The sequence below is a fragment of the Molossus molossus genome, unplaced genomic scaffold (assembly GCF_014108415.1).
Source record: "Molossus molossus isolate mMolMol1 unplaced genomic scaffold, mMolMol1.p scaffold_m16_p_6, whole genome shotgun sequence".
Taxonomy (NCBI): Eukaryota; Metazoa; Chordata; class Mammalia; order Chiroptera; family Molossidae; genus Molossus; species Molossus molossus.
In genome coordinates, this window is record NW_023425399.1 from 32,121,830 (window position 1) to 32,148,514 (window position 26,685).

At 40.9% G+C, this 26,685-nt stretch overlaps 1 non-coding gene across 1 annotated transcript; it reads right to left on the minus strand.

Moving 5' to 3' along the window:
- Positions 1-4,464: 4,464 nt before the first annotated feature.
- On the minus strand, positions 4,465-4,568 carry LOC118619428. Its single transcript, XR_004957206.1, has one exon. It is a non-coding gene; the product is annotated as a U6 spliceosomal RNA (small nuclear RNA).
- Between the last annotated feature and the right edge of the window lie 22,117 nt (positions 4,569-26,685).

Below are 26,685 nucleotides of genomic sequence, written 5' to 3' on the forward strand. Positions count from 1 at the left end.
TCAAATGAGCGAATAGAACCTGAAATACTACATGCTCACATTTCGCATGATCAGGTTCCAGAAATTTCAGTTGCTAAATGGAACAATTTTTAACATGATGGGGGGTGGGGGCAGGGGAGATGTGTGGAAGGATAGTTTCGCTTCATTTAGCTGGGCGTCCACTTTGGGCTTCAGCATTCGCATAGCAGTTTGGCAATTCTTTCATCATTATTACGATTATTAATTGGATGCTATTTAAAAATTTGGCCCTAAACGCTCAGCTGATGTTTTGGAAGATTATACTATACAGGGAGCAGAAATGGTTGGGGCTGACTGTAGCTATTCATGGCCAAGTAAGGAATAGCACTGGCTAGAAGCACAGGGTGGATTCCGTTGTGACTTGTGGGAGTCCTGGTGGCGATGGTCCTGTACGGCTGCCAGGGCCCCCTTCCACAAACACGGGCTTGATGTGGCTACCTGGTGGTGCTTTATATCAATAGGCAACCTTGAGGAATTTAACTTTGTAGGGGGCTTTATGAGAGGAAGGGAAGAACAAAGTAAAGAAATCAGTCTTTATTTGGGAGCATTTATTTGAGAAACCCCTCTGAAGTTTGCTTTTGGTTTTTGTTTTTGTTTTTTGGTATCATTGTTATCTCTTCCCGGGGATGCAGATGTCTTGAAAGAATGCATGCAGGAAAATAGGCTGTAGGAGGCAGACATGGATTCTTGAAAGTTTAACAAGCTTCGGAAGGACAGGGCTGCTCCAGAAATCTGGGCTGTTACCACATCCTTCAGGCTGAGATTTGGGAGAACCCACTACGGTGTTGTCTGCTACCACCATTGATGTGGTTTGTGGATGGCACAACTGATGGACTAGGTTCTTATTTATATTTTAGGTGGGGCTTTCTTAGGAAGTTCAGCCTGTAGGGAAATACGGTATCTGAAAAACATCAGCGGCAGATTATACCTTTGCTTAACTTTAGGGTTCAAACAATCCATAGAAAATGGTTTCAGATTTCCTAGCTTGTGAAAAACCTGGGCAGCCCTTATTTGCAAATATAGTGTCTAAGGGGTCAAAAGAAAGTTCAAACAAAATGAAAGCCTAGAGAACAAGGCTATACACATACATAGCCAAAACCTCACCCATGTGACATGCCCTGCGGCCACGGCATGGTGTCAGTTGGCAGGATGTTAACATCAGAGGCACATCCGTTTTCCTAGCTCTGCCTATAAGTGCCAGAGAAGTATGTTGGGTCTGTGGTCTGGGGTAGGAAGGTCAGTGAGAAGAAACCTCAGAGACAAGGCCTCTTTGGTTTTAAACTGTCTTATCTGTGTTTGCACTTATTTCTGTCTCTGTTAAAGAAGACAACTGATAGGATAATCAAGACAGAGAACTCGGTGTCCAGAGGTGAAAGCGAATGAGAAACAAAAATATTTTCTCCCGTGAGTTTAGTGATGGGACCCAGGAAATCTGACCCCATGGAGCTCTAAAGAAAACCCTTCCCACACGTTTGCTACATGGAAGAGGTTACAGTAGTTACCTAGCAGCACAGTTTCTGGAGTGAATCCTTCACTTTCAAAAATTAGTTACAATGTTTATCTCCAAAAAGTAAAAGATGTCTTTTCAGCAGATTTTCTGTGATGAGCAAAAGAAAGACACTACTGTGTCCTACTTTTTTTCCCCCTCATTGTCTTTTATATTTTTGACAAGAGCCTCACTTCAAACAATGTGGGTCTGCATTAATTCTAAACTCATAATATTCACTCTTATCCAGCGCATATCATCATTAAGCCTCCTTTTTTCTGTTTTTTTCCTACTGTTGCCTAAAGTTTGTGACTCTGTTTTCTTGAGGTTGGATGGGGAGAGGATAAGGAGAGACTATGTTACAAAAATCAGTCACGTTGCATTCAGTGGCCCCTCCTGCTCTGTCATTTCCCCATCTATCCACCCATTTATCCCCCCCCCTTGAACCCTCTGATATTCATTGACCATCTGCTAGGCACCAGGCATTATATTGGGCTGTGGATCTAGGACAGAATAAACTAGGATCCCTCCCCCATGAAGGAGACCAAATAATAGGCACTTACAGTGAGAACATGTTAAAATAGGTCCTTTCTATCACAGGAGTATCTTGCAACCTGTTTTGGGGGCTTTCGGGGTAAGTTTCCAGGAAGAAGCGCTATCTCAGCTGACACATGACAGATGAATTGAAGTTAGCTGGGTGAACTCTGTGTGTTTGGGTTCCCACGTGGGAATGAGTTGGAGTTTCTAGCAGAATAAACTCCATGTTCTAGAGGTCACACTTTTTGTGAGGGTTGTGTTTCTGAAGCCCTTGCAAATTCAGGACTCCCATAACTCAAGAATAATTCTGACAGAAAATGGTGGTAGGTCTTTATTTTCCTTTAGCAGCTAATATGGCGCCACCCTGTGGCCACTCTGTACAGAGAGTTTAGAGTTCCTTCTACCCAGTCAACCTCGAAACTGTAATTCTTGAAGAATTTTAATATTAATTCAAATTAAGGGACGGAATATAATGCATTATATTATATTCTTTTAAAGCCACATAATTCAAGGTCATAAGAAATAGGACCAAATGCTGGGGAGTTTCAGAGCTCATGGCCCATTTGATGCAACCGGAGTGCTTCAGCATGGATAGCATGTACACCTGGGATCGGCAGATGGGAGGAAGCGTGGGGGAGAGGAAAGGGAGGAGAATTCAGGGCCCTGATCGTCAGAGGCTTGTGAACCATGGTTAGAAGATGGCATTGTGGGAGCCTCTGAAGAATGTGAAGGAGGCAATGGCAAAGTCAGCATTAGGTTTTTGTTCAAGTTTTAATAGCTGAGAGAGATGAAATTAGACTAAGGCTGTGTATTTGTGGGACATTTCTCTTCGTGTCTAATTAGACTTTGGTTATTAACAATAAAAGCTTTTGTGATTTCAAACTGCTTCTAAGGTTTTTGTTTTGTTTGTTTATTTCTGAAGGGCTCATTGACTGTCTTGGAAGAGACCATAGATGCCTGGCCTAATAGCAAGGAGGTTGGATGGAGGCTCAGCCCAGACTTGGGATCTAAGGCTGGGGGAGGGTTTGATTGGTGAATCGTATTTGGGGTCTTTGGCAAAAGAGGTCGGGAAAACACGAGTTAGACAAAATTAAGTAGATTCCTTTACTGTGGGACTTCTTAGAGCCTTAAAAGCAATAATGTGTGTTAGGAATACACATTATTTAAGATAAATTTAAGATACATTGAAGGCATGCAGCATGCCACAGACTTGTTTCCCTGCTAAGGAACTTTTGCTCTGGAAGTAGTCGTTATAGTCTAGCTGGGATCTATTACCACAATAATGCTGTGTAACAAGTAACTACAAGACCTCAGTGGAATACAGTAATAAAAACTTATTTAGCTTATAAATTTCGGCAGGGATGGGGGTTTCGGCTGATGTTAATCTGGGATTGGCTGATTTCAGCTGATCTCACTGACATGTCTGTGATCAGCTGTGAATTGGGCAGGTAGCTTTTCTCATCTTAGCTGGGTTCACTCACTTGTCTGGGGGCTCAGCGGGCTCTTGGCTTTAGCTAGGAAGACTAGGGTGAGTGGTCTCTGCTATGTACGTCTCTCAATCTGAAGCGTGCTAACCTAGCATTTCTGCTGGCCATGACAAAGGGGCAAGAATGAGGGTAAGCCCAATAATACATGCACTTAAAAGTATTTGCTTGTATCACATTTGCTAATATCTGATTGGCCAAAGGAAGTCACATGGTCAGTCCCAGAGTGGGAGCACACTATAAGATAACATGGCAGAGGTTGTAGATACAGGCAGGGAGAAGACTAGGGCTCTTTCTGTGGTCAGTCTGCCCTAGAACCCAACTTGAGAATTGCTGGGTGAGACCACAGTCAACTGAGCAAGGAATGAAGTCGAGCTTTTCTCTATACAGTGGACACTGACTGTCTTTTTAATTCTGATAAGCAACCTTTCAAGTAGATGTAGAGAGAGCGTTCATCTGGTTCTGCACAGGACTTTCCTTTCTAAAGAATCATTTTAAGGCTGACAGGATTGTGGACATCAGCTAGTTATGGTGGCATCATGTTGGAAATGAAGTAATAGAGGCCCAGAGAGGTTCATTGACCAGCTTAAATCCACACAGCTACCTAGAAAAGAAGCTAAGCCTCCAGCTGAGATCCTGTCTCAAGCCACTTGGGTTTTGTTAGGGTAGGGGCATGGGAAAGACGAAAACATATTCATGATCTTTATGTTAACGGATCACATTCCTTCTGGAGGGACTATAATGTCAATTTTTAAAACAGATATTCAGTGTCTTTGGAAGAGCGAAAGCACTGAGTGGTTGCTGAATACTGACAGAGATCCCTTTCTGGGGGGGCGGGGGTAGGGGGAGGGGTTTGAAGCAGGAAGTACCCTCAGCTGGGTAAGTCATTTTCTTATCAGAGCCTTCATCATCATAACTATAAACATTAGAAAAGGAAAACAGAATATGGAAGGCTTCACGAATTTGTATGTCATCCTGGCACAGGGGTCAGGTTAATCTTTGTTTCATTCCAATTTTAGTATCTGTACAGCAGAAGCCAGTACTGACTGGGGGACTCTTGGTAATATGTTTTTGTTTTTGGAGTTTTTCTCTCATCCATCTGCTCCCTGCCCACCTCCAAGAATTTCTGCTGCATAAGGGCCATCAGCAGAGGACGCCTGAGAAGAGGGTCAGAATTCGTGTCCTCGCCCTTTGTCAGACAGCAGATAACATCGTGAAGGCAGATCTGGCCAGAGCACAGCTGCATCAACACCTTATTTAGCCGACTGGTGGGGAACTATATCTTCTGCAGAAGTAACATTTTTTCTTTTAATAACACTTTTTTTTTTCTCTTTATTGATTTTAGAGAGAGAGAAAGGAAGAGGGAGAGAGAGATAGAAACATCGATGAGAAAGAACATGGATTGGCCACCTCCTGCATGCCCCCCAGCGGGAATCGGGCCCACAAACCTGGGCATGTGCCCTGACTGGGAATCGAAATGGCGACCTCTTGGTGCATGGGTTGACGGTCAACCAGTGAGCCACACCGGTCGGGCCAGAAGTAACATTTTGATTTTGAAAATCTACTAAACTCTATCCAATAAACTCACTTTCTACCATGGGATGACTTCTAGGGCATTCCCCTGATTTACTAAACAGAGAATAATTGAAACTTCTTAGCCTCCTCATTTTAGACATCAGTTATTGAATTAAGCAGTAATTTAGCAACGTGCTTTATAAAGAACCATGTAAGTGAAAGGCATTATTACTGTTATTATTTGCTTAGGGACTGTTGGAATTTGTAGGACTCATTGCCGTTAAACTAAATTTTGACAAATCTGCCTTTTTAATTCTTGGTTTTTATTTTCGGAGTGTTTATACTTCCTCTTTCTCAGTTGAGCAGCTGTATTTTTGGACTGCTCAAGCACAGACTTATTCGTAGATCTATTGTGTGATACAGGGAACTACATCTCCCAGGATCCCTTGCCCTTTGGTGTCTGTGGGAGACATCAAGATATCTCTCCCCTCCTTTCTCTGCTTTCTTTGGTATCTCTAGGAGGAGCTCTGTCTCTTCCATAGCTTCTGCTCCCACCTGACCTCCTTTCTCCATAGCAGCCTGTGCTGTTGTTCAGTTGGCCCCAGTCTGTGGGCTCTGATAACATCACTCCCTTCCATTATCCCTCCTGCCTAGGCAAGCTGGCTTCCAAGGTTTCTAGTCTCTGGCTGCCTCCCTGTTCCCTCTGTGGCTTCTCAGTCATTCCTTCACTGTGTAACCAGCTCCTTGGTGTGAGAGATCCAGAGTAGCTTGTTTTCTGGTTGTCTTTGACAACCATTTACTGAGGTTGCCTCATCTGGCAACTCTTTTTTTCCTAATTTGCTTCCTGCAGTCTCCTATGAGGACAGCAGCCAGGTTACCCGGTTATTCTGTTGGACATGAAAATGCACACTTGACTGAGCATTTGAGCAGAGGGATGGAGAGCCTGAGTGTTGGCATTAGAATGCTTGAGTCCCAATCTCTGGGCATGCTTCTTAACCTCTCCGAGACTCACTTTTTTCATCTAAAAAAAATGAATCTAATTACAGTACTTATGCTGTCTCCTAAGATCAACCCCTGTGGAGGGGAAGGGAAGGATTCAGGATTAGGCAGAGGGAGAAGCTGAGCTGTTTTCAGTCTTAAGAGAAGTTTAGTCCACCCCATGGGCAGCTCTAAAGCAGGGAGGGCCTTTGTTCACTGATTTTGACCATTGAGGGTAGCTGCCCCAGAAAGGTGCTTGACCTTGGGTGAAGCAGCTTTCTGGAGCTGAGGGCATTTTGCATTCTGCCTGTAGCACTTGCAAGCTCAGGGGAATAAGTTCATCAGCCCTAAAGTGGGGTCTGGTCATCGCATCAAAGAGTCCACAACACATCTCCAGGTGTACAGTTGTGAAAAATAAATAATTAACCCATGGGGCGTGTGTCACTTGGTGTCTAGTTCTTGGTGAATGCTCAACGATATCAGTTATCATTATTAATGGGTTTAGTATAGATGTTACAATAAATGGGCTTTATGATGTCTAGTTTAGCTATTTAGAGTTTTATTGACTTCCTGTCCTTGACCCTGCCCTAGAAAGTAGAGAAAAATTAGCATAGGTGGTCTGTGGATAAATACGGTTCTGTTGCTATTACATATAGATTATTAAGCACATATGTTTTTTTACATTAATGTATCTGTGGTATCTTTAAATACGGCTTACCCATAGGTTCTTATATCACTATTCTCCCCAGTATTCATGATATTTCACATCAACTTGGTTAAGCATTAATACAGTTTTCATTTTTGGAGCACTTATCATGTAGCCATAGTGCCAAGCATGCTTTATCTCATCAGTTCTCAAGATGCCCGTCTAAGGTGCTGCTATTCCCATTCATGGTGAGGACCTAAGGTCAGTGAGGTTGATCTGCCCGAGTTCCTCCCGCCAAGACATGGCCACTGTGTTCTCCTGCTGGGGCTGCAGCCCCATGCTCAGATGAGCCTACACTGTGAACTGCACATTTTAACAATTTAAACGGCAGTAGGGGAAACCTCCTCTGAAAATAACTCTAGCAAAGTGTAGGTGTTGTTTTGGTAGAAACATTTCAGCTGCTGCCATGAAAATCGTCTCCCAAATGGCTTTGTGAGAGCAAAGCTGCACACACTCCGCTTGTGTTTATGATGAGAGCCTTATGGCTCAGCCACAACACAAATGATTTGTTTTCCTGGCCTCGTTGGCAAAGCGATATCATTTCGGGAAAAGCCTAAACAAATGCATTTCTTTACGGCTGGATGTTAAAAGAATTGCCACAGGAAAAGTCAAAATGGGAAGCCAGATACATTTCCATTCACTGAATGGTGCAGTGAGGGAGGGGCACAAGGACAGAGATAGAAGTCCCTCAGAAGTTTCACTTCCCAGTGGCTGCCTCTCTGCTCTTCGCCAGGAAATGATTCTTAGAATCAACGAAAGCCCCACTAGCAAGGTGGGTGTTGAGATAAGTGAATGTTCATCATTGTTACTGGAGAACAGCAAATTAGGTCACTGTTTCTTTGTATCTAAATAAAGGTAATGCCTGCTTTTCTGTAGGAAAAAATAATTTTTTAAAACTGGGTTTATGGTACTAATGAGAAGTCTAGGAAGCTATAAGGTCAGGGATTCCTCAAAGTGTGTTCTGAGGAGCCCTATTTGTTAGATGTGTCAGTTAGGATTAGTGTTGACTGTTTATAACAGAAAAATGTAAAAAGGTAACAGCGACTTAAACAAGATGGGAGTTCATGGAAAAGAAAGTCAGTCAGGCACTTCATGATTTCACAGTATGGTCAGGAGCTCAGGTCTCTATCTTCCTGTCCCACATCCTGATCATGTAACTTACATTTTTCAGGATCACTCGGGAGCCATTTTACTTTAGGCCATCATGTGCAGTTCTAACAGAAAGGAGTTAGAGAGAAGAAAGGCGCCCTCTTCGTTGAAGCAGCTCCCTCAGTTTCTGCAGCCTTTCTGGGAGTTCCATATAACACTTCTGTTTGTATTTCATCGGCCAGTACTGGGTCACATGGTCATACACCTAGCTGCAAGAGAGCCCGGCAATGTAGTCTTTGGTTGAGCACACTTGAGGTTGTCTTACTGGCGAAGATGAGAATGGAAGATGGAGTGATAACCAGCAGTTGTGCTATGTTTGAGATTGTGAACTGTTGCCTTGATCTAAAATTTAGGCATGTTGAGTTAACAATAAAAGGTGACTTGGTATGTGTTATTTTAGTAATCCTCAGAGTCTTCAGTGGGCTCACATGCATCAGAATATACAGAGCTCCTGAGTGTGCTTCAATCTGGCCCTTTCACTGGAGGAAGTAATATTCAAAGAAGCACACCTTTTTCTTGTCATTCAGTAACTGTTGATCAACTCTCCTGTGCCATGCACTTTACCAGATCTTAGCAGTAGCTAGGAGCTAGAGCAACATTTCCCATATTTATTTATTACCTTCTTTTTCCTCCCATATGAAGCCTGTTCATACTTCAAGTAAGTTGTGTCTTAAGGGATCTAATTTGGTAAGTGTTAGCCTGGAGGTGCTCATCAGTTAGAGAAACCTTGCATGCCTAGCATAGGGATGAAAGATGAAAGTGTATGTATTATTATCTATTGCCTAATAAAATCCACCTCAAAATGATAAGTTTTTATTATTGCTCCCACATTTCTGGGTTGGCTGGGTGGTTCTTGTAGCCTTGGCTGGGTTCACTCTGACCACATACATCTGTGGTCACCTGTGGGTTGGGGGTTGTCTCTGGTGATCCTGGCTGGACATGCTCACTTGCTTGGGGGCAGCTGGCTGGTCTAGGATATTAGTTAGGACTCTGGAATTTTCTCTACATGATCTCTTTATCTTCCAGCAGTAGTCCAAGCTTCTCATGGTAAGCACATGGTTTAAGAGAAAGAGCAGAGATGCCTGAAGTCCCTTGAGGCTAGGGCTCAGAATTAGTACAGCCTAACTTCTGCCAGAGCAAGTCACGGAATCAGCCCAGAATAAGTTGGGGATACAATCTCAATCTTTTATTGAAAGGAGCTGGGAAGTGTGTGGGAAGCTAACATAGTAGAGAGTTGGAGCCATTTTAGCAATCAGTTTACTACACTGTTCTAGGGAGGAAAGTCTGATCTGTGTGGATGCCTACTCCTTTCTGTACCCTTTTCCTTCCCTCTTTCCACCCAACACTCCCAGTCAACATTTCTTCTCATTGTACATGTTGGCAGCTATGTTGGTGGGATTAAATCATTTGTTTTAACTCACCTCAATGTGTTGGAATCCCAAAAACTCAGGCATGAGCTGGTGGGTAAGAATTTTGAGCAGGTGGGCTTCATGATATTACTTGCTGCTCTTTGAGACAGTCATAGTGCCCCATTGCCCGTGTCCTTTATAGCTACCCTGCCAGGGAGTAAGACATGAGACAGAAATATGATCTGGTAGACTATCATTCAGCCACGCCCACTTACTTTTCCTCACTCTTGGTGAGTGTCTCCTAAACATATTCGACTAATAAAAACAATATGGACAAGAAGTCACAAATCAGGAGAGAGTGGTTTGAGCCGGCCAATAACAAACATCATAAATGGAGACTGTTTATCTGTCTATTTCTCTTATTTTAGACTATTAAATTGTTTTATTCACATATACTATGGAATATCAGAGTAAATTATCAACACTTTAAAAATTATGATAGTCATTAGGAAGGCCTTTCTGTATACATTTTTGTGCCCCTTCCATCATCTGCTAAGGGTACTTCTGTTCTTAAGCATCAAGTGGTAACAAAGGGCAGATCTGATGCTTTATCTTGGCTGATAAGCTCTGTAACTTTGAGCATGTTACAACCCTCTGAAACATGTAGGCTCTTCTATAAGATAGGCATATGGTGATACCTATCTCAGTGAATACAAGAAGACATGTTAAGGTCACGTATGACCATTACTGATAACACCTAACCTTAACGTGACATGGCACTAACCATGCGGTGGTTATAGTTCTCAACACACCTGTGAGGTAGGTGCTATTATAATCATATTCTTAGATGGCACAAAGGAGGTACCAAAGGTTAAGTGACATGCCAAGGTTGCACAGACCTGAGGTTTGTCCCCAGGCACCTGGTGCTGTGGTCTTGTCACAAAGTCAGGCTGAAGAACTGCCTCTATAGGTATGAGTACATGGTCATTTAAAAAATGAGAGAAGTAAAGGTCTAATTTTCATGGAATTGAGAGGGATCAGAACAATGACTTTAGATTTGAAAAATTAACTTTGGACTTTTAGTACAGGGTGCCCTGGCAATTTACATAGCTATTTCTTGCAGTTACATTTGACATTCAGAAGCAATGCGATTATAATATCTGTTCTTTGAGGGGTTACTGGCTCTGTGCATCTTGAAGGTTACATTTGCAACCAGCATTAATTTCATTGTTAACCATATTCTTTCACATTAGTTAACAGGGTTCTCTCTTTCTTTCTTCCTTCCTTCCTTTCTTTTCTCCCTTCCCTTCCCTTCCACCTCCCCCCTCCCCCCTTTCCCCCTCCTCCCTCCCTCCCTTCCTTCCTTCTTCCTTTCTTCTTTCTTTCATTCTAGGTGGGTACTAGTGGGGATGATAACATGTGGGATTAGATGGGACAACTCAAGTTCATTGTTCAGGAAGCTGTATTTGCCACAGAGAGTGAGTTTGGAGCTTGTCTGATCCATGTGGCTCTGTAGTCCAATATCACTGAGCAGTGAGTGTTCTCTGTCCTTCCCGGTTTTAGTCCAAAATGCCCATTTAACTGGAGTAGAATGAAGAGGCACATGGCATAAAGAGTGACTTGCCTGCTACATTTTATGGTTCACTCTAGGGAGTCACACTCAGTGACATGAACAGAGGGAGGAATTTCCCTGGAAGCCAAGGCAGTGAAAAATCATATGAAGGAAAAGATAAATAAGTGATGCCCATTTGCTTGCATGTTTGTCTTAGTTCGGTGGGACTGCTATCATGAAGTACCACAGACTGGGTGGCTTATGAACAGCAGGTGTTTGTTTCCCACAGTCTGGAGGCTGGCAGTCTAAGATCAGGTGCGAGCATGATCAGGCGAGGGCCCGCTTCAGGGTTGCAGATGTTGCCTCGTGTCCTCACGTGGGAAGGGGCTCTTATGAGGACTCTTCTCCTTCCATGAGGGCTGATATTATCTTCTTTGGGGATTAGGATCTCATGAATACTGGGAGGACACCAACATTCGGACTATGGTGATATTCAAGCAGATTTTTAAAAAGTTATTACATGTAAAGTGGCTACAATTTAAAAAGTATTTTACTGGAGAGACAGTCAAGGAAACAGGTATTTTGGGATGCTGCATAAATCAAGCAGAATATTAAAAGTAAAATGTTGGAGGAAGCATGGACCTGGCTATAGTTACATTTTAGCAGGTGTCTTTTGGATGAGGAATGGGCAGCCTCATCTTTAACTCTTAGTAATGAAATATTGGCATCTGTAAGTAGGAGGAAAGGAAATGATAGTGGAATTCAAGACAGGGCACTTGAATTTCTGGCTTTAGAGGATCACATGGGCTCTTGGGTTCTAAATATGCTTCAATTGGCTGCTTTTTTTTTTTTTTTTTATCCTCACCTGAGGATATTTTTCTCTTTATCATCGGATAGAGTAGGAGGGAAGGAAGGGGGGTGGGAGAGAGAGAGAGAAAGAGAGAGAGAGAAACATTGATGTGAGAGAGACACATTGACTGGTTGCCTCCCGCATGACCCAACCAGGGCCAGGGATGGACTACAACCGAGGTACATCCCGTTGACTGGAATCGAACCTGACACTCATTGGTCTGTGGGCTGACGTTCTAGCTGCTGAGCCACACTGGCCAGGGCATGAATTTTTATTTTTATTTTATTTTATTTTTATCCTCACCCAAGGACTTTTTTTTTTGTTTTGTTTTGTTTTTTTTTGCATTTATCTTCAGATAGAGTGGGAGGGAGAGAGAGAGAGACACATTGATGTGAGAAAGACACATCGAGTGGTTGCCATCCACATGTCCCCAGCCAGGGCCAGCGACAAACTGCAACCGAGGTATGTGCCCTTAGCGGGAACCAAACCCAGGACTCTCTGGACCGCAGGCCGATGCTCTAACTGCTGAACCATACTGGCCAGGGCATGCATTTTTAATTTAAAGAAAAATAAGGAACTTTTCTTTTCACTTGTACAAAAGTCTCTTTTCCTTATCTCATAATTCATAGGCCAGAGGATCAAGTTTGAATATATAATTATTTACTTAGATATATTTGTAAAATATGAGTAATTGTACTAGTAATAACTAATTTATATGAAATTCTTGCCATATACCACATACCATTTTAATGCTTTACCTAAATGATTCATCTGGGCACTAGATGACCCTTTCAGATTGCTTTTAGGCCAACCCTCTAAAGTAGCTCCTATCATTATCTCAGTTTTACAAATGAGAAAATCAAGGCACAGAGATCTTAAGTAACTTTACTAAACTCACACAGCAAAGTTAATTGTGAAGCTGGTATTCAAACCTAGACTGTTTTAATTGCCACACTACAGTGTTTCTCATGTATCAGTCATTCAGATACCACCTTCATATTTTTTGTCATGATTATATTCCATTTCTATTATTATTTAATGTTTTTAACTTTTTTTTTTTTTTTACCACAAGTAAATGTATTTAAAAAGGAAACCTTAAATGACTACATTAAATGGAAAACTATCATGTACCACAAATAGTAGAGAAAGTGAAAACATAGTGTCCATTCAGTCCTGAGTAGATGACAGTGTCTGCCCCATATCTGGACTCGGTGCCCTCTGTTTCTTGAGAGATATAGGTGAGGAGAGGGAGGGAGTGGGTGTAAGAGAGAGAGAGAGAGAGAGAGAGAGAGAGAGAGAGAGAGAGAGAAAGAGAAATTCATTCTACATTATTCTAGGCTTACTTACTCTGTATACCACCTAAAATCATCCAGTTTACTGTCAACAGGGGCTTTTACACTCTGGGAGTCACTTGTCTAAAATATGAAGTTGTTGTAACCTCTTCAGAATTATCTTAGGGAAAGGGAAGCAGAGGAATGTTGCAATGAATTTAGGCCTGTATTAGTTCAGCCAAGCCATTGTCTGAATCATTAACCCTAAATTATTCATCTAGTCTCTGGAAGACCCCTTCATATTGCTTTGTGGAAGGGACTGTGGGTAGTTTTTACCCAAGTTATCACCTGTAGAAGAGGTGGTTACCCCTGAATTTTAAACCAAACCACTTAGAAAATCACTTTGCTGGAGTCTTGCTCCATCCTTCACACGTACCTATTGGTTTGAAATACCAGAGACTATGAAACGTCTTTCAAATACCCATTGGAGATCACTGGAAACAGTGTCCCTTTGTCTGTTACCAAGATGACATTCTTTTCTTACACGCATTCTCTATGATTAACATGATTATTGTATTTTGATTATGGTGAAAAAAGTAAAAGATGTCTTTTCATCTCCCACTTTTACATAAGTGATGAGATCTAGTTTGTTTTCATGTAATGAAGAGGGATCTTCCTTTCAATTCACAGGCCTCGGTAAAAGCAATTCGTGGACATAATTAAAACTCATTGATGTGAACAATAAATTAATCTGCATCTGAAGGTCTTCCTGATGATCTGATTGCATAATTTCCACATATTCTGATTATGTTTTTCTGATGCTTTCTACATGATATTAATTCTTAATCAAGATGATTCTGTTCACAGTGCCTCCTCTATACTTGGTGAGCTTTGGAATGGAGAGAGGTCAGCTTGGCAGAAGTGCTAACAGACTCAAGGATGGTGAATGAAACTGGCTTCATCTTGCTCAGCTTTCCTATTTCTATTTTTAAATATTATAGTTAAATATTAATATAAAGTAGTATTAGCTGCAAATAGGCAGCAAGATATCAACTGTGTCTTGTGTGGCTGGTGAAATATTACAACCGTTGGTGGCTCGGTGTGCCGGAGAACCTCAGAAGGCTTCCGATAGATTTGGGGCCTATTGAGCTGCTCGTGGGTTGGGAGAAGAGGTAGATGGTTTGTGGGAGGACGTGTGACTATCTGTCCGCAGTAAAGCTGCTGTGGGGTCTGTTTCTCCAAAGAACTGCCGCTCCATTCCAGTCAGGACACTGGTGGGCTGGATTGGCCACTGTTTGCTGCCATAATGGAGACCACCTTTATTTGCAGATTTCATCTGGTGGTGCCATGATGCATTGTATCTGATGAGTACGTTGTTCCCAGGGCTGCGCTGCTCTGTAACAGTTTGGTTGAGGCTTATTTAGATGTAGCCTGTAGTTGTCTTAACTCTGCCCTGGGCTGGGTTTTGGAAACCAGACTAGCCCTGGAAGTGTGTCCTGATTTTGGGAATGAGATTAGTGAAGGTTGCTGGGATAGTTAGGTCCTCAAGGGCATGAACCATGTCAATTTACTCACAAGTGTACACCTGGCATCTGACCCAGCCCTGGGCGCATGGTAGGTACTCAGTAAATAACGTGTCGAATCAATGAGACAGCAGTTAAATTGGGCAGCTGATGTTCTTGGCATTATATCATTTTTGCTTGGTGACAGGAAACCACAACGAAACTGGTGTGTGTGTGTGTGTGTGTGTAGAATCAGTTTCAGTTTTTGGAACTGAAAAAGACTACAGAAAATTATCTTGGAGTTATTGCCTGGTTTCCCATAATACCAGTTTCCCTGATTGAAAAAGGTAGTTATATAGGCTTTTCTCGAGATGGAGGAAAAGATGGCAATGACTTCTGTCCCTTTCCTTTTCTGTGTCTGTGCAAGAAGAAATAGCAAGCGTGCAAGAATTTAGAATAGAGGGAAGCCATGTGGAAAACAGATCATTTTTTCCAGACTTTAGGTCTTGAGGATTAGTAGAACATGTTAGGAAATAAGGTTCTTTCTCTTGGGAAATTACTAATGCTGGAAGCTTGAAATAGCACGAAAAAGACTTAATAGTGGCAGGTTTTCAGATAGTTTGCTAGAGAGAAGGGCCCACGTTGAGTGAAAGCGGAAAGAAAGCCAGAGGAGTTACATTAGCGAGTAATTAAAACAGTACAGGCTGGAGCAGAAAGGCAGCCTCACATGCTCTTAGCACCTACTGTGTCAGGCCATAGAACATAAATATTATTTTTGAGACAGCTGTTATTTGAAGTATCATATTTTTAGATAGATACTATTATACCTGTCTTACAAATCAGGAAACAGAAGTTTAATACGATCTGTGATTAATCCAAAGCCACGTTGATAGCTAGGACAGGAAACAGGGCTAGGGTTTGAACCCGGGGCTGTCTGATTCAGAAGCCCACATTCTTTCCCCAGGTTAAGCAGGTCCTTGGATTTCTTATAATTTGATTCTATATTTAGCAAGTATTCTGAATAGTCCATAGCTTTTGCCATTTTAAAGGAGGAGATCTATTTTTACAGGGAAGGTCATATTGGATTGTGGACTCAGTGTTTGAATTAACTGTGCCTGGGTGTGAGAGTGTGCTTGTGTGGAGGGTGGTAGTGGAGTGTGTGGGTATCCAGGGGGTCCAGATCCTTAATACTCAGAGTAGGGTCCCTGGACCAATAGCATCGACATCACCTGGGAGCTTGTTAGGGCTACAGAGTCTCAGCCCTCACAGCAAAATGAATCTCAGTCTGTGTTTTTAACAAAATCGTAGATGATTCATGTGCCTGTGAAAGTTAGAGAAGCTCTGGTCTGAACGTCTGTGATTCCATGTCAGCTGTGTGAGTGGTTGATTGACAGATTGCTCCAAAGCAGCAGTGCCAGACAGTGACAATGAGTCATCCCAGTCTGTTGAGTACTTACTATGTACCGATGATACAAGTGTTTTATGTAGATTTTCTTATTTAAACATTTTCGGTATCCCTGGGAGGAAGGTATTTTTGTTTCTATTTTAGAGATGAGAAACGGAACCATAGAGAGGTTAGGTAACTAACTGTCTGAAACCAAAGCATGTGTGTTCAGCCAGCCTGATGCTCTGAACTACCCTGCGAAGCTCTCCGGTGTATCCAACTGCCCAGCGGGTATTCATTACCAACGTCTGACTGTAGCAATAGGAAAGTTTGACTTAGAACCCAGAGCAGTGCCCATTCACAGACCATACTCTGCTCTTCCAGATAGTCTGTGTAATGAATTTTCTTATTGACTTTAAATGGTGAGACAAAAATTAAATTCTCTCGAATAAAATTCACTGCTACTTCTATCACGTGGAGTATTTTATTGTCTTGGAGTTGAATATTTAGACAGAATAACTTAGAAAGCATTTTATTGTTCTGTGGATTCTGTGCTAACTTTAAAGATAACTATCCTCCTCATGTTTTACTGATAATTTTTGTAACATATGATTCATTATTATGGCTATCAATAGAACTCATTAATACTGATAACCAGTGATACAGTAGGGGTTGAACACAGCTATGTGAAGAGTTAGGGGAACACTGTTGAGCATATGAGTTCATGTGATATTTAACTTTTGTTGTTTATTTCTTCACAGAGTGTTTTTGTTTCTGTTTTTGTCAAGTCTTTGTTTCATGATTCACTATGAAGATGAATTAGCTGTGTCTGTTAGTGTCATTATGCTTTAAAATAATGTTCTCTGCTAATTCATCCTTTGTTCTTTAGAATGGGGATGGACTTTACCCTGCATATACCGAGTTGTCAGCATTAAAATCCATCTTTAGCCCTGGCCGGTTTGTCTCAGCGGTTAGAGCATCGGCCTGCAGTCCACAGAGACCCGGGTTCGGTTCCCGCTAAGGGCATGTACTTCGGTTGCAGTTTGTCCCCGGCCCTGGTTGGTTGTGCGGGTGGCAGCCACTCGATGTGTCCCTTTCACGGCGATGTTTCTCTCTCTCTCTCTTCCTCTCTCTCCCTCCCACTCTATCTGTGCAAAAAATGGAAAAATGTCCTCGGGTGAGGATAAAAAAATAAAAATAAAATCCATCTTTAGCAAGGTTAGAAAGATCAAGGGCACTATTAAATAATTATTTTGGTCATTCATCTATAGGTTTTTTTGGGGAAAAGGGAGCAAATATGTGACTTTTGTGTGTTTTGGGATGTGGGGAAGAGGAAGGAGCAAGGAAGAAGGAAGATTTGCCTGAACCTGAAAGTCTCCTTGTATATCATGCCATAGTAAATGAATATGCTGATACTTTATTAAATTTGGAGATAAAGAGAATCAAACAATAGAGTTAATATACTATTTAGAGTTACTGTGGGAAAAGATACCATATAAGCATATTCATTAAAGGAATTAGTCAAGTCCTCACTCAACATTACGGACACATTCAGTGACTTTAAGCAAAATGATGCATAAAAAGACCAATTTTATCAAAGGCTAATTGGTATAAACCAGAGTCAGTTTCCTAGGGCATCTCATTAACATTATAAGCAAATGATGTTGAATAAAACAATGTTATTCGGGGATCTGCTGTATTTACAGTAACTTTGGTGTATCTTGTTGAGGTTGCTTATCTCCCAGTATCAAATATATAAAGCTGCCTGTACCAACTAATTAAAAAAAAAAAAAAAAAAAAAAACCGCTAAAATAAGGTCATCTCTTGGTATTCACAAAGAATTAGTTCTCGGACCCCTACGGATACCCAAGTCCACGATGCTCAAGTCCCTTGAATAAAATGGCACGGTATTCACATATAACCTATATTTGCATGTAGGCAGCACCCTTGTGTGACTGCCGTTACTTCATTTGAGTGGATTTCGCGTAGGGCCCTGCCTGTGGCAAATTCAAGTTTTGCTTTTCGGAACTTTCTGGCATTATTTTTTTCGGAGTACCTTTGACGGTTGAATCCGCAGAAGTGAAGCCTGATTGTAGGAGTTCCTTGACTGTAGAAGCCTTTTCTTATTCTCAGTAAAACTGTTTATATCCTTACCTTACACCCAATTCTAATAAACTGATTTTTAAATTCACAGACCTTTCAGGGCTGTGCTGGTGAATGTTTAACATCTGGCTCTGAGAAGGGGAAGGGGCCAAAGCTTGGCCTGTCCCTGTCTGCCGCTTTCTGTGGTGTAAACACTGCCCCCTGACTGGAGGTGGGAGGGATGCACACAGTTGGGTTGCAGACGGTGCAGGTTGGCTCAGCACCACCAACATTAGCACCAGGAGAGCAGAAAGGGAAGAGGCAGGTAGGGGGAGGTGTGGAGACACAGAGACTAAAGAATGGAGAAAAAAATAAGAAGCAAGTTGGGAGATAGGATTTCTGATAAAGGAATTTGATTAAAGGTGTCTGTTCTCTTCCCTGAAACTGTGGAGGGGGGAAAATGACTAGAAATGGGAGAAAAGAGTCTTTACTAAAGTGGGAAATGGCTAAAGTTCTGACTCTGAAGAAAGTCTGCCAGATTTGGTTATATTTGGAGCAGATCCAAGGAAAATCAAATGTGTTTCTCTTAGAACCCAGCAGGTGGAGGCTGTATAAGACTCAGGCAGGAGGCCTTCCTTGGAACAGTGAGCTTGAAGGCACAGGTGGCCTCCCAAGCAGAGCTCCTTCCTAGCTTGATGCTGTTTGTTTCTTCAATTACCCAAAACTCTCTGTGGTCTCTTTAGGTTTTTTTCATTGTTTTTTTTTTTTTTTTTTTTTTTTTTTATGGGGGTGTTGTTTTTTTTTTCTACTTTAGGTTTCGTTTTTGTTCGTTTTTGTTTTTTTTTGCTTTTTTGTGGTAATAAATTTTTATAAATGTGAATAATAATAAAATTCTATGGTTATTGATTTAACTCTAGACGTTAGCTATTAACTCTTAGGAAATGTTTGTAAAACAGCACATTTATACTTCTTCCCATCTTCTCCAATCTTTTGGTTGTATTATTTACTATTTTTATGTTATTAAGATTTATAACATTCTTTTTAAAAAGTGTTTTATTGATTTTTTTTAGAGAGAGAGGAGGGAGGGGAGAGAGCTAGAAACATCGATGTGAGAGAGAAGCATCATTCGGCTGCTCCTTGAACACCCCGCTACTGGGGATCGAGCCCAAATATTTGGGCATGTGCCGATGGGGAATTGAACCGGGACCTCTCAGTCCATGGGATGATGCTCAATCCAGTGAGCCACACCGGCTGGGCACATATTTTTTTTTTTTTTTTTACAGTTGTTGTACCTGTATATATTTTTCAGCTTTGAAATTTAATTAACATATAACATTGTGTAGGTTTAAGGTATATAATACATGCTGATTTGAATATGAATCTATTGCAAAGTGATTATCACAGTGAGGTTAGTGAACATATCCGTCACTTCACAGAGTTACAATGCTTTGTGTGTGTGGTGAGAAGATTTATAACATTTTCATTTCATTCTATGCACCATAACTGTTTGGCTTCCATTTTATATTTAAGTAAATTATGTTGCAAAAACCAGAACAAAAGAAAATATCAACCAGGAAGCCTCACAAAATTAAATAATAGAATTAAGATGAACCACCTGGTTATTAGAAACTGTAATGCAGCCATAATAAACTCATTCATTAGAAGGAAGCAGTCTTTTGAATGAGTCATCTATAATTGTCATTACAGGCAAATGTAAAACAAAACTCAGCAGTGCTTGTAATTAATATGAAAGATGGAGTTTTTACTTCTAATTTTAATGCCTTCTGTGGTCTGAAATTTTTAAATAAACTTGTGTTACTTTCACCATTAATTTTTAAGACATCCTAGCCTATATCCACTTACGATAATGAGACACAGATGTGTGTTTTTCATAGTCAACGGTGACTCTGTCCAGCTCTGGGTTTTTGTCACATGGCAGGTCCTTAGTCCATAGTGCTGGTTCCATGATGTGTAGTTCACATCTACCCAGAGCTTTGGAGTTTGTATTTGTCTTTTCTGATTTCCATGCAGTGTTGTGACATTATCATTATTTCATAAGAGTTTTATTGCTATTTTCCAGATGAGGAAAAATAAGGTTTTGGGAAATTAAGTTGCTTGCTTAACATCATACCATCCCATGTCTCCTGAATCATTTTTTAAGTAAATTATTTTTCTCAACAAATTATAGTAGTCTCTTCAATAGAATATTATAGATTCTACTGAATAAATATCATAAGTACAGCCCTGGCCGGTTTGGCTCAGTGGTTGGAGCATCGGCCTGTGGACCAGAGAGTCCCAGATTCGGTTCCTGCTAGGGGCACGTACCAAAAAAAAAAAAAAATCATAAGTATATTTATGAGTGAAAGACATGAATTTAAATTATATTAAACATCTTTATATTAAAAGAATTAAAAGAATATGCCTTTTCTTAGGGAGGTTTCAATCTTTTTTTTTTTTAATCCTCACCTGAGGATATTGTTCCATTAATTTTTAGAGTGGAAGAGAGGGGAGAGGGGAGGGGAGGGGAGGAGAAGGGAGGGGAGGGGAGGAACATTGATGTATGAGAGACACATTGATTGGTTGCCTCCCACAAAAGCTCAACCAGGGCTGGGATTGAACCTGCAACCTAGGTAAATGCTCTTGACTGGGAATTGAACCAGAGACCCCTCAGTGTGCGGGCCGACACTCTAACTACTGAGCCAAACTGTCCAGGGCAGGAATTTCAATCTTTAAAGGGACATATTTGGAAAAATAACTTGTGTGGAGTAGTTTGTTCTGGCGTATCCAGGGTGGACGAGGATTCGCCGTTGATGTAATGATCTTGGTGGGCCAGCTGTGAATCCCAGTCTATCCTGGTTCTGTCCTGAAATGAGAATGATAGACTGTCTGGGGATCACTGGGGATGTTTGGGGGTAGCAGGATGCTAGGACTTGAGACAAAGGGAAGCATTTGAGGTCAGTCAGGTTTTTCACGTGGTCTGTTTGGAGGCACATGGCTTTTTCTCCCTGCGTATAAATGGTCAAAATGTGCACGTATGGATGCACTTGGCTTTGTGTTTGGGGGCTGTTTTTAATGGTTCCTTTTGGCTTGGCATCAGTATTTGGCTGACGGGCCTGCCCTGGTAGAATACGTTGCCTGAATGTAGACCTCTGAGGTCTGACATTCACCTTTGAGGACAGTTGAGTGAGCACACAGTATAGCCACATGCCCAGAGGTATTACTGGCTGCAGTGGCTGAAAACAAAGTGTCCAGCTTCCTTGAGGGTAGGAACCATGCTGTTGCTTATGTTTTGTAGCACAATGCGAGGAATATAGTAGATGTTCATTAAATACCGGTATAATATGTTTCCATTCCAGATGTTTCTGTTTGGAAAACAGATTTAGCTCTATAATATTGAGTGATCTAGATTCTCAGCACACTGGAATTTCAGGGATATCAGTGCATGTTGGGATAGATGGGATGCCTAATACTTTAATGGCTTTTCTCAGTGCTTTGAAAGCTCATCACCATGTCAGGTTTGTTGATTCAACATTGGCAAATGTAGTACAGAGTTACTAGCATTTCCCAAATATGTCTCATGACATACAGTTCCTTCTGCATGCTCTCCAAGTAAAGGATCCTGTGGTTAAATGAATTTGGGAAACAATGCATAAACTATTTATTTTAATAGATTGATAATGAATATAAGCATTTTCAAAACAGAACTCCTGCAGTATAGCAATTTGTGGACATTAGTGTGGGTTGACCATCCTAAGACTTTACCCTGGAACTTGGTTTTGCAATACATTTTACATTCTCTGGGAAATGTTTTGGAAAATGCTGTTTTTTATTTATTGTCATGCTGTCACTCATGGATTGATAGATAAATCAGAGGATGTGTGTGTGTGTGTGTGTGTGTGTGTGTGTGTGTGTGAGTGCGCGTGTGTGTGTGGTTAATTGCATCTAGAATTAAAATCCTCTTGAGATATAGTTATAGCAGAAAAGTCTCCACCTTTTGCTATCTGTGCAAAGGAGATAATCTCCAGATATCACTATAGATATGAGTTCTTGTATATTTTTCCTTATATCAACACTGCTAGTAACTTAAATGCTTATAAAAATTCCATTTCCTTTCTTGAATCCTGAAGGTGGTTAAAGGAGGAACGTCGGCATAGGTGGCAGCCAGATGGGCAAGTTGAGCCAGATGGGCAAGCTTCCACATTATTGTTACATTTCCTGAATCACGGACTATCAGTTTTGTTTTCCTGTAGGTTTATATCTCAAAGTTTTTGTGGCCTTCCTTACAGAAAAAGCAAAGATTTGTTTTAAGGACCAGTTTAGGTGTACACTTCAAATGCTTTGCTTCTGTTGATAAACTCCAGCCTGTGATCAAGTAGTATTTCCTATGACGTGCTGGACCTCTTACTCATTCCCAGCAAGATGCCTGTGAGAAGCATTTGCTTATCTTTGGGGTTCTGCCGAGAATGGTGAAAAGACTGTGTCTGCCACTTTGGATATTTAGTGGTGGCTGTGGGCGCTGCTTGCCCAACCTCTCACTTTGTGGTTGAGGGGTGGGGACTGAGCGGGAGAGGACCAGTCTCCTCACACCGTGTGGGCTCCTTCATCCCCAGCCTCTCCCTGCTCCTTGCCTTCTTCCTGGGAAGAGGGAGCTCATCCAGGAACTGGGATTGCCCTGCACCTCAGCCTGCAGCGGGCATGCTCTCGAGAGTCTACTTCTGACCGGGTGAAGTTTAAACCCTACTCACTTCTTTTAGGTAAGAGATACAAGGGAAAAAGGGCTTTCTGAGTGGAAGTGAAGATTTACAAGGGGGAGTCTTTTCGATAAGTTTATGTTTTTAATAGCCTATAGTAGAGCTATCACAATTTTATTTTTGTGGTTTCTGAATGGGTAGTGATAAAAAAGAAAATATTTCTCTGCCTTTAAATTTCTTAGATCACTCAAATTTTTCATGAAGATTGTCTTATTTATTATTGATTTATTTCTTTATATTTTTTTAATAAATGAGAAACCTAAGACAAAATTAAGCCAACAAAATATATTAAATATGATCATTTGGTGGTAATTCTGGCACTAACTTGATTCAGATTTATTTTATTGTCTTTTTATAAAATTTCCCTAAATCTAACTTTAACTCAAATAGTTTTCAATGTAGTATTTCTCGGTATAATTTTATTTGTAGGCTTTTCATGTGTATGTCATTTAGGATTTCCATATTTTAAAAATTAACCACATATATGGGGGAAGGGGGTATATGAGAAATCTCTGTACCTTCTGCCCAATTTTGTTGTGAAGCTAAGACTACTTTAAAAAAATCTATTAAAAATAACTAATCCCTTGGAAATACTTTCTCTGAGTACTGAAATGTGATGCAGTTCAGCACAGAGATTGTTAAATATTTTTTCCATCATGCATGAATTATTACAAAAACCCATTCCATTTTTTTGTTTTTCATAATTAGTAAGAAAAGTATGGGACATAGTTCAATGTTTTATGTTTTGCTTACCACATTTTGGATTTAACTATATTAAGATGGGCAAAATGATTATTTAAAAAAACTTTCTTTTCTAAGTAAGTGAGAATGAAAATATATCATGTACTTATTGTCTTGGAAATAGTACATATTCATTGTCTTGGAAAGTTAAGCAGACATTATGTAGAATTGCTTCCTGAAATAAGAGTGGAAATCAGTCATTTAGAAAGTTAGTAATGATATTTTTAAAAATTGTTTTTTGTGAAATTACACATATACAGAATAATTGGCTTTGGGTGGTTTTAGAAAAATAGTTCAAGTTTGTACACTTTGTTTTGTCAGTAAGGAATGTCTTAATATCTTTAAAGACATACATAGTTATGAAAATAAAGGGAAAACCTTTATTTCTGTGTGAACGATGACTAGCCATAGCTGTTTGGCCATAAAACAGCCTTTATTATAATGACAAGTAAACAAACATGGTTATCAAATAAACTGATTTTAGACGGATGTATACTTGAATAAAACGCACATGCCGCGGCGGTTCTTAAGGGGGATTGCAGTGTCCACAGCTGCCTCAATAGCCGAGACGAGGACACTGGCCCCAGAACCTTTGGATAATTTACCCATTGGAGAAATATTTTATATGCTCTTTAGATTAAAGAGCAATTACATGCAAAGTGATTCTCTCTCCAAAGATATGGAATATTTCTAGATTCATCGGAGAATATGCAACTTTCCAAAATTCTCAAAAACAAGGTCAACTGTGTTTTATTTTGATAGACTTTGCAGGTGGAGGCTAGGATTGAAGCTTTGCAAAGGGGGAGAAGCAGTCGTCAGGGGAAGGTGCTTACAGGAGACAAGGTGTCCCAGGCTTGATGCTGCTCCTTGGTTTACCTATGTTTGACCTCTGTGTCTGAGCTGCTACTGAGAAGTCTGCAGACTTGTTGTAAGATCACTCCACGGCTTCTCCCACAGTCGTGTGTGTGTGAAACACTTACGATTTGGTTTAATGGCAACCCGATCACAACAGGTATGGGATGAGGCCTGAGATTGTGCGTTTTTCACCGGCCCCCAGGTGCTGCTGATGCTTCTAGTTCAAGGACTTTGACTAGTGAGGAACAGTACAGTAACAAATACCTGCTCAGACTATTATTTTTAACTTAGTGGACATTGTCTAGTCAGTACCAAGGCAAATGACTGAGAATGTGATTGAGGTGAACTCAGTTAATAATAGCACGCATATTTCAGCATGCTATTATTAATAATCGTTCTGAGACCGACACAGCTTTCAGAATGGCCCCTTCACAGATGATGTGACCCATGATGCGTGACCTGCTGCTTTCTCTGGAATGGACGTGCGGAACTGTAACCTCCGACAGGTGTCCATTGCTGCCCTTTGCTGGGACTCATCGTCATGGGCAACCCTGCCCCTTGCCTCTCAGGACGTCTCTCTCTGCTTTGCCACAAATACCAAGGCCTCATCCACTCCTTCCCTCTGCTGGCACTTCGTACCCCTCAGGAGCCGTACGCGCGTGTTGGCTTTGATTGGTGCCTTGCACCTGAGTGTTCTAAAATCTTCTGCTTAACCTGGCTCGCAGGTGCCCCACTTAAGCTCACTGTGAATTTAAATATAGAAACTTTACCTGTGGGGAGCTACTTTTTTCCTTCTCAACACACAGTTTCCCAATGTAATCAGCCAGTTTCAGACAGTTGATTTTGTCTTAAACTTGCCATGTCTCAACTTGTTAGATTTGTGCTTTTTTTGACTGAAATATTCTGACAGGGTCCTAGATCCCATGTGAGCTTTTAAAGAGAAGAGAGGGGCAGTGGAGCAGGGGGTGATATTCTGAACTCTTCCGTAATTCCTTTCCATTACATTTTCTGCCCTAACCTTTTTTTTTTTTTTATATGAAAATATCACATATATGGTAATTTGAACGAATTTTACAGGGAACAACTGGATATTCACCACCTAGATTCCACCATTAACATTGTACTTCATCACATGTCTGTCTGTCCACCTATCCCTTTGTCCATCTCTCACCATCTTATTTTTGATGCATTTGACAGTAAGCCACAGGCATCAGTTTGCATTTTTCAGCATGCTGTTGTTAATAATCGTTCTGAGATCGACACTGCTCCTTTAACAGTTATTTACATATAGATGTAGTTTTTTCCCCAGTGAATACTGAGTTATATAAGCAGTGGGCTTATTCAGCTCTGCTCAGTGAGAAAATCCATACAGTATAACTCAGAGTTAGATTATATGGTAGGTGCTCAGAAGCTTCTTTTAATCTTTCTCCAGATACTACGTGGAAATTTTATAGTGATTTTTAAAGGTACATCATTTAGTAGAAAGTTCAGTATTGGTTGACAGTTTTCCGTATGAAATTTACATAGAGTGAAATGCACATATCCTTAATTATATGTGTAAATCAGTCTCTGGCAAGATAGGAGGAGTGTCACCGTCGCCTGAGAAAGTCCCCTTGTACCCCTTCCAGCCCTTATGTTCTCAGAGGAGGATGTGTGACCATAAATAAGTGATCTGTGATCAGTTTATTTCTTCAAACTATACTTTGATCAATTCTATTTCATGCAAGTTACTTGCATAGTTGGAACCACATATTGTACAACACTTGCTAATGAGCTAATATTTAGTTTGGGCTAAATCATGGTTTTTTTGTGTCTAACAAAATTTCATTTTTTACCACAGTAACTTAGATGATCTGGTTTTTACTTGGCACAGATTACTTGTCAATGACTTGATTGATTTTTTAAATTTTTTTACATTTAATTTAACTTTTTATTTATCTTCAGATAGAATGGGAGGGAGAGAGAGAGAGAGAAAGAGAGAGAGAGAAACATCGATGTGAGAGAGATACATTGACTGGTTGCCTCCCTCATGACCCCTACCAGGGCTGGGGACGAACTGCAACCGAGGTCCATGCCCTTAGCCGGAATCGAACCTATGGCTCTTTGGTCTGTGGGCCAATGCTCTAACCACTGAGAAAACCGGCCAGGCCTTGATTGATTCTTATAACATTTTGCAAGATGGTTAGTGAAATCATATAAATAGAGATGCAGAGACTTGGAGGTAATCATGTTCTAAGAAGTTCTTTGGGCTGGACACCCATGGTTTCTCTGGATACAGAGAAGAAACAAAAATCTCTACTTCAGGCAAGGTGTTTCCCATGAAGATGTTAGAGGAGGATGTATTCACCTCATAATTTAGCCCGAAATGTATAGTTCATACTGCTTCTTCAGGAACAGAAAGCTGTGTTCCGGTGATAATCTTAATTCCTGACATTCCATGCTTGTGTCACGCTATCCTCAAGCACTTCACAGGGG